Genomic DNA, 14,354 nt, shown 5'->3' on the forward strand with positions numbered 1-14,354 from the left:
TTATAAATATATGTGAAAACATAGGCAAGGTCACAGGCAATATACACAAACATATTTCTGTTTGTTAGTGCAGCAACTACTTCATATTGGCATGCACATAATGAAAAGAAATGGTTGTCAATGAATAAGAAATCTACTCTAGTGAAATTCCTGAGAGGAAGAAGTATTATATGAAGCACCTTCATAAGTATTCAACAACCACGGACTGCCCCCAAGGTAACAAAATAGAAAGAGTAAAGACATTTTCCGTTGCTTGATGTATTGAGTAGCGAATAGTAGGTAGGGATAAGAGAAATTTATTTCAAGTGTTTTCTACTTTTGCAACAAAGGAAATGAGAAAATATTTTGCAAAGATACAGGATAAATGAAAACTATTATAGAATTATTTCCTCTAGCACCATCCCTTCACTAGAAATTGGGGAAATATAACCATACTTCACTGTTTTATGATGCTACATTTCATTTTAACTTCTGTTTGGTGGTCACATGGATTCAATCCATCATTATTATTTCAGACTCAGAAAATATTCCATTCTAGGAAACACTCAGATGTGGTCCTACGGATATTTCACAGGAATGTGTGTACCCTGAATAGCTACTGAGTTTATGCATTTATTTCTGTAGTGAGAGGAAAAGGACACAGAAGCCCTAGGGAAAAGAGATACAATATCATTTCACACTCATTAACCAGATAAAACCAGATGTCATTATCACTGCTTCAGAAAAATGACGAGAAAGATGTATGGTTAGGACTACAGTGTTTGATTAATGACTCCTTTTATTCCCTTGACTTAAAAGCTTTAAGTAACTCCATTCCATATTGCTGAAAATGCAAAAGTACATTTTTCTACTTTTGCAAATACAGCAGATTAAGTATATTTTTAGCTTGTGAGTAAATCTATATTTCATAAAATCAGAATTTTAAAATTGATTTGCATGATGTTTGGTTGAAATTAGAGAGTGGACATAATCTACAGTTTTAGAAAAATGAAAATTTTTGAGGGGAAGATTATTTTATTTCTTTAAAGAAATCATTTAATATTTTTATTAACTAAATCAACTGACATGAAATGTCTTTAAACTTTGCTATTATCTTGAACACACACGCATATTATGTGTCTTGGGATATCAAAACTGATAAGGAACAAAAAAATTCTCTTCATTGCCTTTGGCATGTCAGGTCCCCAGGGGACATATTTACATTAGGACAAACATAACGTGCATCACTGTGTGACTGTGCTTAGTCATCTCCATTCTGTGAGATGCATTGGAATTCACCTCCATTTCCACAATTCCAATTTGTGTAACACACAGCCCTCCTTGAGTGGCGTTCTATACAGAGCTGCACAAATGTACAACCTCAAGGTTGCAAAGTCTAAATCTGACTCTATATTTAGATTCACAGCTGCTTAGTTTTTTTGCACATGCTTCAACTCTGAAGACTGGCTCTCAAGAATAGATGAATGTGTCCAAATGTTTGCCTTTTATAGAGAAAATAAAAATAATTCATTCTGAAATGATTACTCTTCTCAGAGCTAGCCTGGATCCAGCTCTTTGCATAAGAATAGATAAGCTTATGGACATACAAATCAGAACGTTCCCCACAAGGTCATCTGAGAGGGGAAAGAGCCTTTACTAGTTGTAGGACTTTGTCTCCTAAAATATTATTTAGACTCTGGCAGAGATGATATTCTCCCCTGGTGTTCATGTTTTTCTCTGATGTATAAAAACACTATTTGTTTTATTTTTCCTGTGCAAAAATATAATGAGATCAAGATAAAAGGAAAAGTATCTCTGGTTTGTGCCAAGTGCTGTCTCCTTCTAGCTTTGACATTCCTTCCTGTAGTCCAGGGCTGAGTGGGCATGAGAAAACAGCTAGATCTGATTTCTCTGCCCACCCAGGGTCTGGTTGAACAAATAGAAAGTCGTGATTCCGTGTCTCTGCTCTTCCATTCCTTCTCTTTTCTAAAAGGTAAAAGGAAGCAATATTATTTCCTCAGAATTATTCTAAGGACTCAACAATATCAAGAGTATGAAATATTCAATGTTTTAGCCATTCCTTCATTGTTATTGTTACATTGTGAAAAATGTATTTTTATTTAAAATGAAAAGTGGCAAAGAAAAAAGAATCCTATAATTAATAAGATAAATTGCAATAAATGACACTTTGTAGCAGCACAGAAATTCCTAGCATGTCAGTTCTGTTTCATTTTTATGCAAGTAAACTGTCCATGCTTTTAGTACCCTGCTTATTAATTTAGCTACCACATAAACATCCTATCCTATGAAAATATTGTAAAAATCATCACTACTTTAGCTAAGTATCTGTTAAAGGATCTTTGTATTTTCTAAGTATTTATATGTATGATTATATATATATACTATTAAAAAACCTCAATTATGAGCATCTCAAAATATAATTGATAAGAAATAAAGGAAATAAAGTACTACTAAATGAATCACCAAATTAAAGAGCAGCCATCACTGAATTTTTCCTTCTGGCCAGAGTGAGTCCTATCTGTCTACCAGTTATTCTTTCTCTTTCTCCCTCTCTATTACTCTCTCTCTCTGTCTATTATCTATTGATCTATCATGTAATCTATCTGCCTATCATACCTAAATATCTATTTACCTACCAGTCAATCAATCAATAATCTATCCCTTGATGTGTCTGACTTCACTCAAGTGGTTTGGGTATAAGTGAATATAGCACTTGAAATAAAAGGAAAATGGAAATGTTCTGAATATCTGAAGTTACAAATTTATAACTAAATGTACCAGTTTTTGAGAATTATCATATCCATCACTATAATCCACCTGGGCTTTTCTTGTATAACTGATGTAACCATATGAAGGAATGTATTCTAAACTATAAAAAATGTCTATAGTTGTCACCATACATTGTTCAATTCCTACTAGCTTAAAAGTATATATGGAGTAACTCATTTGAGTTACACTTCTTTCAATAATATTTATTCAATAATATTTATTGCTTGATCTTACTGAAAATACTTAAAATTATTTTATAAGTTTCAAGTAATAGGCCATTCATTTTTTCCCTTGATCAAATCTCCATCCCCATTTATCATGTGTTCTAACCTCCACCTGATATAAGTGCATTTTGAAAACACATACATTGAATAAATGATAAATACATCAATCAATTAATTAATACTTGAAAATACTCACCTATGAACAAATAATGAGCTTTTCCAAAATAAATATACAAATGTCTGATAGAATCACTTAGATACAGTCATTACAATCCCTTTATAATAACCAAGTAAGTGTGCTATAATATTTAAACCATTCCTTTACAATAATATCTAGAATTATAAATAAAATTATATTTTTAAATAAAAGACATAAGATTTCTGCATGGACATATTCAGAAACATAAGTTGTTCACTTAGAGGAGAGTCCCTAGAAATCACTGACAGAATTCATTGTACTGCTCATTCCAAATTGTAACTTCTAAGATCAATGTACTATTTTTGCCTGTGAGAAATATTTAAATAATTGGAGATTGTATTTCCTTCTCAGACTGGCTGTCTGTTGCTTGTGATAAAATCTGCAAATTGCATACCTTTCTAGTACTTCAGAATTTATCTTTCACAGTGTTTTTGGCAGCCATACAAGGCCTAGAGTTTCCTGGGAGCTGCAAATTCCAATGAAATGCTTTAAAAAGGAAATAATCCAGGTTGTGACTAACAGGCGTGATTTTAATCCTGGCTGATGTGTCTCAGTGGCTTGATCGTGTGTAAGACGCAGCGGCGACCGTGACATGCACATAGGCAGAGCTCCACTCCCATCATTTTTTCCAAGCTATTCACGTCCTGTCCCGGCTGTGACCTCCCTGCATTGTGTTCTGAAGCCAACTCGGGAGTAAATGGCCTATACCTGCAAACGTCAGAGGTGGACAGTCCGGTTCCCTCTTCGGCAAGACGTGTCTATTGCTGAGGCTGGTGATTTAATGCACATGGATTGGCCAGCACACCCATCCGGAGAGCGCTCACTAGCGCGCCGCACACCAGTTTAACACGAAGATCACCGGGACGCAGGGCCATCCTGGAAATAATGAAGGTCGCTTGGTGTAAGGCAGCTCAGCCTCCCGGCACACTGGACATAAACTCCCTAGCAGAAATCCAGTGAAGTATCACAGACGAAGGCACTAAAATCAGAAGTTGTTTTTCCTACCCTTTAAACTCAGTTTACTGTTTCTCTCAATATGTAATGACTTAACCATAAAAACCGTCCTGAAATACTGACACTTGGTCACTTGAGGCAAATTGCACTTCTGTTGTATTTGCACAAGGTTATTCCTACCAGGATGTGTAGAAACCAATGTGATCCTTTTATTTTTTTTTTCAAAAAAAATTTAACAATTCCAGTCGAAACTTTTTTTTATTATAAAAGAAGAAAGGCCTCGATCGTAGATCTGTAACCTATAAAATCAATATGGATATAACTGGCCCAAACATGTAACCTGCTTTTATAATGTAGATATGGATTCAATAGAAACTTTTGGGAATCCCATATTGACCAGCTTAGATGTGAGATCTTTTTGAGATTAATACAATATAAAGAACCTTTAGAAAAGCTAGTGAGAGAAAAAAATACCAATGGCAGAAAAGTAGAAGAGAATATATATATATATATATATATATATACATATACACATATATATATGCCAAGTAAAAATACAAAATAAAATAAGGAGGAATTATTAGTTTCAGAAAGTGGCAAAAACTAATAATGTATTTCATCATTCTAATCTCAGCCAAAAGCCTTTATATATTAGCTCAGAAAAGCACAAGCTCACAGTTGCCTTCAGAACTGCAAAGCAAACGGCAAACTGCCACGGCCCGTTCACGGCATTTAAAATTTTATTGTACAAAGTAGCAATACATTGGGATATCTTTAATCTGCTAAATATTGCATGCCAATACGTGACAAATAGAATATGCAATGTTGGACATTTTTAATGTTTTGAGAATGAGACAAAAGTGCCTCTGTTCCCAATATCATCATACCCTAAATCCTCACCAGATTCCGGCAGGAAAAGATGTTCTTGGTAGACCAGACTGACATACAGCGGTGCCCATCTGGGCCATGCTGGGGGCGTAAAGGATGTTTTTTCTGTGGAGAGATGATACCCACATGTAATCAAGATGCAATGCACCAACAGTGTCTCTAGAGGAGGGTCAGGCACTGGCTTTGCAGGCCCTTGCTCCACACAGAGTTCCCTTCATGCACACACCTTGACTTCTTCATTTACTTACTGAGGGTCACTTGTATGTAAGTCTTGGGTATTGTGAATAATGTTAAAATGAGCCATATCTCTATGAAGAGCTGAGTTCATTTATATGTATACATATATATGATGTAGTGTTTTCCATTAGTATTTTCCATATACACAGTGCATATACACACAATAGCCACAACAGGTTTTTCTGGGACCTCTGGTGATTTCTGCAGAAGCTGTGCCAATTCACAATCACACAGGGCATATAGCATTTATTTCTTCTCCTTAAAAAATAATAATTTTCTGGAAAATATGAAATGATATTTCAGCATACTATTAATTTCCCCAGTGATTGATGTTAGCCATTTTGATGATATTTATAGTTTATTTGAATGAAAAAAAAAGAATTATAAAACCTCCCCTGAAGTCTTTTGTGTGCTTTTCTAATAGTTTTCTTTTGATTATATAAAGCTCAAGCTAGTTCAGCCTAAGACGGTTTGTCTCCCTTAAAACACCCTTTTAAAGGTACTTCCCAACTTTCCAAAGCTATTTTCTTGTTTGGGAATTCAAGCAGAGTCTAATTGTGGCAGTCAGACAAGATATATGAAGGTGAAGAATGATCATTCCAGAAGGCAAGCGCAGGCAAGAAGGCTAAATTTATGATATTGAGTGGCCAGGAAGACAAATTCGAATGGTGACTTCATGAGGATAGAGGAGACCCCAGGACATCGTTACTGACCGCTCCCTGAGCCCTGAAAGATAACAGCCTCTCCCATCCGCTATGTTAATGTCAGCGTGGCATGTGTATGCCTGTGTATGTGTGCACGTGTGTGTGTGCCTGTGTGTGTGTGTGTGTGTGTGCCTGTGTGTGTCTGTGTGTGTGCCTGTGTGTCTGTGTGCCTGTGTATGTGTCTGTGCTGTGTGTGTGTGCTGTGTGTGTGCCTGTGTGTCTGTGTGCCTGTGTGCCTGTGTGTGTCTGTGTGTGTGCCCATGTGTGTGTGCCTGTGTGCCTGTGTGTGTGTCTGTGTGTGCCTGTGTGTCTGTGTGCCTGTGTGTGTGTGTCTGTGTGTGTGTGTCTGTGTGCCTGTATGTGTGTGTCTGTGTGTGTGTGCCTGTGTGTGTGCCTGTGTGTGTGCCTATGTTTGTGTCTGTGTGTGTGCCTGTGTGTGCCTGTGTGTGTGCCTGTGTGTATGTGTCTGTGTGTGTGCCCGTGTGTGTGCCTGTGTGTGTGCTTGTGTGTGTCTGTGTGTGTGCACATGTGTGTGCCTATGTGTGTATGTCTGTGTGTGTGTTTGTGTGTGTGCACGTGTGTGTGCCTATGTGTGTCTGTCTGTGTGTGTGCCCGTGTGTGTGTCTGTGTGCCCGTGTGTGTGTCTCTGTGTGTGTCTGTGTGTGTGCCTGTGTGTGTGTCTGTGTGTGTGCCTGTGTGTGTGTCTGTGTGTGTGTCTGGGTGTGTGCCCATGTGTGTCTGTGTCTGTGTGTATGCCTGTATGTGTGCCCGTGTGCCTGTGTGTGTGTCTGTGTGTGTGTCTGTGTGTGTGTCTGTGTGCCTGTGTGTGTGCCCGTGTGTCTGTGTGTGTGCCTGTGTGTGTGTCTGTGCGTGTGCATGTGTGTGCACGTGTGTGTGCCCATGTGTGTGCACGTCTCCAGTTACCTCCAGAACACTAAGATGGCTGTCGCTGCTCCCGAACGGACTGGCAACAGCACCGATTCCATATGGACAGAAAGTCACCTTGGTCGCTCTGCCGCTTTGTGCGTCTGGTCTTCTCTGTCTCCCGAGCTTCAACTTCTGTCTGATTCCAGAACCTTCGCCCTGTCTCCCACTCCATGCGCACAGCTTGTGTCCATCTGGTCGTGAGTCTCAGCTCGCAGACGACCGACCCATCGCAGCCCCCGGTGCTCCGCCGTCCCTGCCCACCGTCAGCTCCTCCGAAACGGTGAGAAGCGCTCGTGGCCGGCGCCCCGCGGACCGCAGGAGGCTGAGGCCCGAGGCCACCGCTGGCAGCAGCCTCCGCAGCTCCCGAGCCATCGAAAAGCCACACGGGCAGACGGGGGGCGTGTCTCGAGCGGTGGAGTGCCACGGTGCAAAGCCAAGCGAGAGCGGGGGACACGGAGCGTGGGAAGCGAGCCTGGGGACCGCACCAGCAAGGGACAGCCCGGCCAGAGCGAGGCCGCCAGCCTCGGACCCGGCGCTGTGTGCCTTGCTTCATCTCGATGCCTCTTGGCAGATCTGCGCTCGGAGCCAGGGCCTTGCCCTGGGCCTCGCCATGCGCGCCATGGGGACGCGCGCCATGCGTCTAGGGCGTTCAGAGCCGAGACTCAGGGCCTAGGGCAGAGCTGCGAATGAAGCAGGAGACACGCACACACGTGTGTTCTACTAGGAAGATGAAAATGTAGACGAAACCCCAGCTGGTCAAGAGGATGCGGTCTGAGGATCACACCTGGAAGCCAGCCTGGGAAGCAATCAAGCTCTTATAAAGCTGAAGGACAGTGCCCAGTGTCTGAGTGTAAGCCCCCGGACCAACACGCACACGCACACACACACACTCACACATGAACTAAAATGTATCAATGATGTCTGCACGTATATTGATCTATTTCCCTCCTCAGGAGTCAGTGATGACATTTTGAAGTATAACTATACACAATATTACAGGTTTTAAAAATAGAAACAATACCATAAATATAAGGCTGGTCATGTGACGGGAAAATGTTTTATTCATTATACTGTGATTTCAAAGTTGCAAATGTTTGCAGATGTAGAGGAATAAAAATAGGTTTCATAAAGCGAAATGGATCTAATCAACAGAAATGGCAGAGGCTTTGGGCCTGCGCTCTGGCCCCTCTATCACTTTTCCTAGAGTCCTTGGAGTCATTCCCCAAGGCCAGAAAAATGTTATAATGCCCCTTCGTTTGCTCATTTGTTTCCTTTGGGAAACACAACCTTGTCTTCTGAAAACTTTACCCTATGGAACCTGCAGAAATGCTAGGCCATTTATTATTTGTATAATGTTAGTTATATTGAATTTTGTAACTTTTAGTATTAGATTGCCCATTTTGATTCTTATGCATATTTCCCTCAGTTCCACTTTAGTTTCATTATCTTTGTTATATTTTGACTATCTTTATTGCTTGTTTTATATCCTTATGTTAATTACTTTGTTTCTTTTCTTAGCTAATTTTCTCCTTCACTACTCAAGGGAATTTTCTCTCTCACACAGTAAAAGAAATATCCCCAATTTCTCTAAAATATAACTGGAGCTTAAAGTAAACATAATGAAATTCATTATAAAAATATCTGATATTCTATACTACACAGCTATATACTTACAAAGCAACAAACAGTTTCAATAAAAGCCAATGAAGAACCATTACCAAACTTCCAGAACTTGCAATAACTTTAAATGTGTAAACATAAATGAAATGAAATGAAGTGAGATGAAATGAAACAGAAGTAACAAAGACATGATATCTAGAGGATTGAAAAGGGGTTCAGGCAGGAAGAAAGAGAAATAAAACAACAAAAAGCTTAAGGTTTTTATAAAGCTTGATTTGATTATCTACCTTTAAATAGCCTAAAACAAATGGGGATTCTGTTAGAATCTAATGGATAATATAATTGAATTTTTCAGTATTATCCTTCCATTAAACAGCATTAGTCAGTGATAGTTATTTTATGTCATTAAATCTCAGCCTGCTAACTATATATATGTGTGTGTGTGTGTATATATATATATATATATATATATATATATATATTAAGAACACTTGTTTGAGAAAGCTGTTATGTGAAAGTAAGATCCCTAAAAATCCCATTGAAGATTTTTTTTTTTACTATTTAATAGCAAGTAAGATTTTAGAACATTTCCTGGCATGTGATGAATCACATATTTAACCTCTAGGAAAGATGTATAAGAAAACATGACTTTGAAAACCAAAGTTCACAATACAAGGCACATGGAAATGCAATTGTAAGGGCTTTCCATGTCTTTGTCCTCTGTGTCTCTGATGGACAACTCTCTTTAGAAGTGGAAAAGAAAGCCAGGTGTCAGTGGCTCACGCCTGTCATTCTAACTACTCCGGAGGTTGAGATCTGAGGTTCAGAGTTTGAAGCCAGCCTGGGAAGAAAAGCCCCAGGGAGACTCTTACCTCACTCAAAATGTGGAAATAGCACTGTGGCTCCAGTGGTAGAGTGCTAGCCTTGAGCACAGAGAGGCTCAGGGACAGCACCCAGGCCCTGAGTGTAAGCCCCACAACCACCACCACCAACAACAAAAAGTGTTAAAGAAGGCAAAATTGAATATATGCTTTTCTCATGAGCAAGTAAAGGAGAACAGAGATCAGTTAAAATATAAGTACGAAAGCCTGATTGATCACAGTTACAGAGATTCAAAACTGAGGGCCTTGAGGTCCACTATACAAACGCTGGGTGAAAGTGAAGAGAATCTACGAAAGGACTCTGATGAAGCTGGACTTAACACCGTGCTGCGTGTGAGGCTGCCCGGTGCCAGACAGGCAAAGACTTCAAGAGCTCGGTCCAAAGCCAGCCAAGGCAAAAAAACGTGTTCCTCCCTGAAAAACGAAGAAATGCAAAAAGGCCGAGGGAAGGGCTTCAGTATCAGAGTTCTTGTGTAGCAAATGTGAAGCCCTGAGATTAATAACGAGTACCACAAAAATAAAGAGATGATAGTTAGTAGGTAGGTAAATAGGTAATAGTGAAGAGAGACAGAAAGCTACTAAGTATTGACTCCCAAATGAAAAGAAGGTGATAGAAGAAAAGATGTTCATGTCTTCATTGTAAGAACCAATGTGTTGGGCAGTGTTGGCTGGTACAGGCCACTGTAATTCCTTTAAGAACATTATACTCAATGGTTATCCAAACTCAATCAGAACAGAAAAAGCAAAAGACACTTTAAATAATCACATAGCTATAAGATGTCCAGATTGCTTTAGGAAACTATGAGCTTTTGCCACGAAACTACATCTATTTAACAATAAAATAATATTTTAGCTGTTAAAAGGACATATTTTGCTACAGTTACAATCTTTGAGAGTAGCTATCTAGGTAGTTTATGAGCAAGTACATTAAAAAAAACTTCCCCAAATATGGAAACAAACAAAATACAAAATTTAGAATGTATAAAACTCACCTGAAATATGGATTTTTAAAAGAAATATGGCTAAGTGAAAATAAATATAAATAACTAGAAATCAATTTAACCAGTTATGAAGTTTAGAATTTGAATTATCCCTACCTGAACATGACTTTTAGTGAAAAATTGGAAAAATAATATTTTAATTAGAAAAAACTCCCTCTTATCTTTTCACTTCTTACTTTTATTGACACATGCTAAATCTTTTCATCTTTAATTATATATGCTAACAATATCCTCATGAAATCTAATGCTGATCTGTAAACATGAGTTAGGCAGTATTTGTAAAACTTGATCTAATGTTAATTTACAATTTTCTGCTCCAGTAATGTTTGCATAAATAATGGATTGAAATTTTGCTGTTTCCATGATCTTTGTTTAATTAGACACTCTTGCCAATTCAATACAATTGTAAGAGAAAATGACAGTTAATTTCTTCTTTGCATTAAGGATAATTATGTGAGCTCTTTTGAAAATAAATTTTCCAAAGTCCTTCTTATGTCACTAGAGTTTCCTCTCTAGTATCTAATGGTGAACCTGGTGTTCAATTTAATATAAAATACTCACAATTCAAATATAATACTTACAGCAAAGAAGAATGAATAACGATATTGTTTAGGGAGACCCTAATAACACACAGATATGCCTTCCCTGCACATTTCATATGCATGCATTCACACAGATTACACCTTTGAAATGTATATATTTGTAGAAATAGACTATATATGTACATGCACACATGCACACATACATACATACACGAATATTGGAATACAAAACTCCACTATAGAATATTATTGATAAATCTACAGAAAGACAAGAATGAAATGTAGTCCTGAAATTTCAGATTCAGTTAACTTTTTTTCACAGCCCTACACATACATAAATTGACAAACACTGGTGCAAACACAAACATTCCATTAAACACCTTTTTATAATAAAAAATAAAAATATTACTTAAAATGAAGCCATTCTCAGGTGACAAAGAAAACTAGCATCTGTAAAGCCATTATGTTACAGTGTCCTCATTATAATGCTGTATCACCTGACACTAAAGAGAAAAGCCATCAGCAGCCCAGTCTGATTACTGTCTGCCGTGCAGTGGAATTTATTATTGCAATAGTAAAGAAATAAGAGCAAAAAAAAATAAGTGAAGTTTCACAGGTGTGAAAACAGTGTTGTGATTTTTATCAGTAAGTTGAGATGTGAGGAGATTCTGGAGTAATGTGTCCAGTAACAGGAAAAATGGGATACATTTACCCATCCACATCATAATAAATTATTAATTTTCAAATAAAAATACACACTATGCAAGATTATTAGAGCTTTTGATCTGCAGATGGAGATTGAGTATTTACTTGAGAAAATGAAAATAGGCATAAAAATTATGAGTTAATTTTTATAGTATTAACTTTTCAATTTCTTTACTTCTTTAATTTCCTAAAAGAGCAACAGGTATCTGGGAAAGAAGTTAGTAAATATTTTGGTTAAATACTGTTAAAGTGACCAGTTGAAAATTAGCAAATTAACTTTTAAGAAATACTTTCTCACCATGTGCAATAATATGATGACAAATCTTCATACTTCGGAACACCTGGCATTCATTAATTTCTGGTAAGTCCCATTAGAATGAAAAAATAGTTTAAGTATTTGGTTTTTATGCATAAAATTATATTGTGGTAGAAAAAAAATAATGAACTTTGTTCTATCCTTTCTCTTCTCCAAATTAGTTCAGAACCTTACTCATGAGATCACTTTAAATACAAGTTCAGATGAATTAGGTGGATGATAGATAGACAGTACATTGAATTGAACAAGGACATTAAATATCTTTTCTAATTGGAAAAATTTCAGAATCTATTCCATGGAGATGCAATCCTGTACTTATTGCAATTCAAGCACTATAAAATAAATGGACAAATGAATATGTACCTTCTCCCTAAGGAGATGGAGAAAAACAACAAAACAAAATGGGTGGGAGGATTGTTAGGATTGTGTCACCTGGGAAACTCTCAGTTAGGGTGGGTGGGATTTAAAAGAAATGACAAAGCAGACTGTGCAGGCATCTAATGAAACCTCTGCAGAAGAAACTATCTGTCGCCTTACTCAATATTGTGGGAGAAAAATCAAGGCGTTGGCTTGTCCTGTCTGTCAGCTTGTCAGTTTGTCTGGAGGGCTTAGGCTGTGTTGCATAGTCTAAACTGGCAAGGACCCCTTCCTGTCTGCCCAACTTGTAAGCAGGCTTTGGGAAGGTCAGCCATGTTGGAATGTGGCCTTCTCTCTATGCCTAATCCCTAAAAAATCCTTGGCTTTGGGTAACATTCTTTTATTAAAACCGTGTTTGCATGTTGTCAGACGCAAGAAATGTATGCATGTCATCAATATTAAATGATTAGCCTATAGCAAAAGCTATATACCTAGCTGTCAACAAATTATAGACATAATTAAAAACTGATAATAAACGTACATCACTTATATTTGTGTTTAACCGAAGTTTTTTGCATTTGGTTCATAAGCTATTTGCACCAAATGATTTCGATATTCAGAATAAGGAGTGAAAGCTATAATAGTATTAACTGGAATTATATACCAATAACATGTCATTAGCTGATGATGACAGATATGTATTTTGCACTAAAACTACTAGAGGGAATGTGCTTCTTACTGCAGGCAAAGCAGATGCTGAAGGGCTTCCCTATGTCCAGTGGCTTTGAGACACTCCTATAAGTTTGACATTTCTTTTTACTCTTATCTTATATTTTCCCTTGGCATTTGGCACTGGAGGTAATTTTCTCTCTCTCTGTGGTTAGATTATAAACTTACGTTGCCACTTTCTAGATTGCACTATTCTGTCTGTCAAAAACAGCTGGTTGAGTAGGAAAATAATGCTAGTCGATTAAAAAATGCAATCCAGAAATGTGAACTATTTGATTACACTAAAATAGAAAGTTTAAACTCATCATTTACTAATCTTCCCACATCTTCTTTGAAATGCCTTTGATGACAAGGTTAGCAGAAACATCAAATTTGTGGGTTCTGAATTGTTTGTTTGCTGGGGAAACATACATATTTTCTCAATTTGCGGTTAAGTAAACTATAGCTGGTTTCAGGGAAATTATTTTAGTTCACAAGAAAAAGTCTGCCTGATATTCACAAGCTGAGCACCATTCTTTTCAGCATCCAGTACCCTTGAGTGAGTTCAGTGTTAGTTAAATGAAAACTATAAGCAAAAATAATTCTACAATTACTAAATGTGAATACAAAAATGGTAAACTGATTGTGTAGTTGCTGTATTGCACATTGCCTTATTGTACTTGGGAAGAATTGTTGAAAAATTAATTTCCTATAATGAGCATCTGAGGATCAAATATCAATTACAATGAGTAAAAGATATATTGTCTGTGCTGCTTTGGTATATGAAGTTAGTCTCTAGGAAAGACAGGTGCCTTCTTTTAAGTTTTTGTTAACTACTGCCAAATTAGAATGGTATGTGTCCCACAGACCACTGAATCAAGTGAACCAAAGCTAGATATAAGCCTTGTTAGGTTTTTGAAAGTGGTGGCCAAGTAAGAACCACGCCACGCACGCGGTATTCTGGTAAGGGGTAGGTTTATTCATCGGTCTGGCTGGCACCAGGCCGTGTTGGCCCTCAATGCGGCTGGGAAAGGCCTGGGAAAGAAGGTATCTGGCCCTGGGCTAGGCCTTATCTAGGACAGGGGCGAGTAAAGGTGTGGCCACATCGAATCCAGATGTGACCTCAGGGGATGCAGATGTGACCTCTTCCAGGTGTGCCAGTTGCCTAGGTAATGGAGGTACTGGGCAGAGACTGTGCTGGGAGGAGGGTGGAGTCTGCTCGCCATCCAGAAGCGGACCTTACAAGCCCGACCCAATAAACAGAAGGAAAAGGAAATATAAGTAAGAGAAACACAAGTTAAAAACCAGCAATGCCAATTCTG

Source organism: Dipodomys merriami, unplaced genomic scaffold (assembly GCF_024711535.1).
Source record: "Dipodomys merriami isolate MVZ:Mamm:240054 unplaced genomic scaffold, mDipMer1.0.p SCAF_15, whole genome shotgun sequence".
Taxonomy (NCBI): domain Eukaryota; kingdom Metazoa; phylum Chordata; class Mammalia; order Rodentia; family Heteromyidae; genus Dipodomys; species Dipodomys merriami.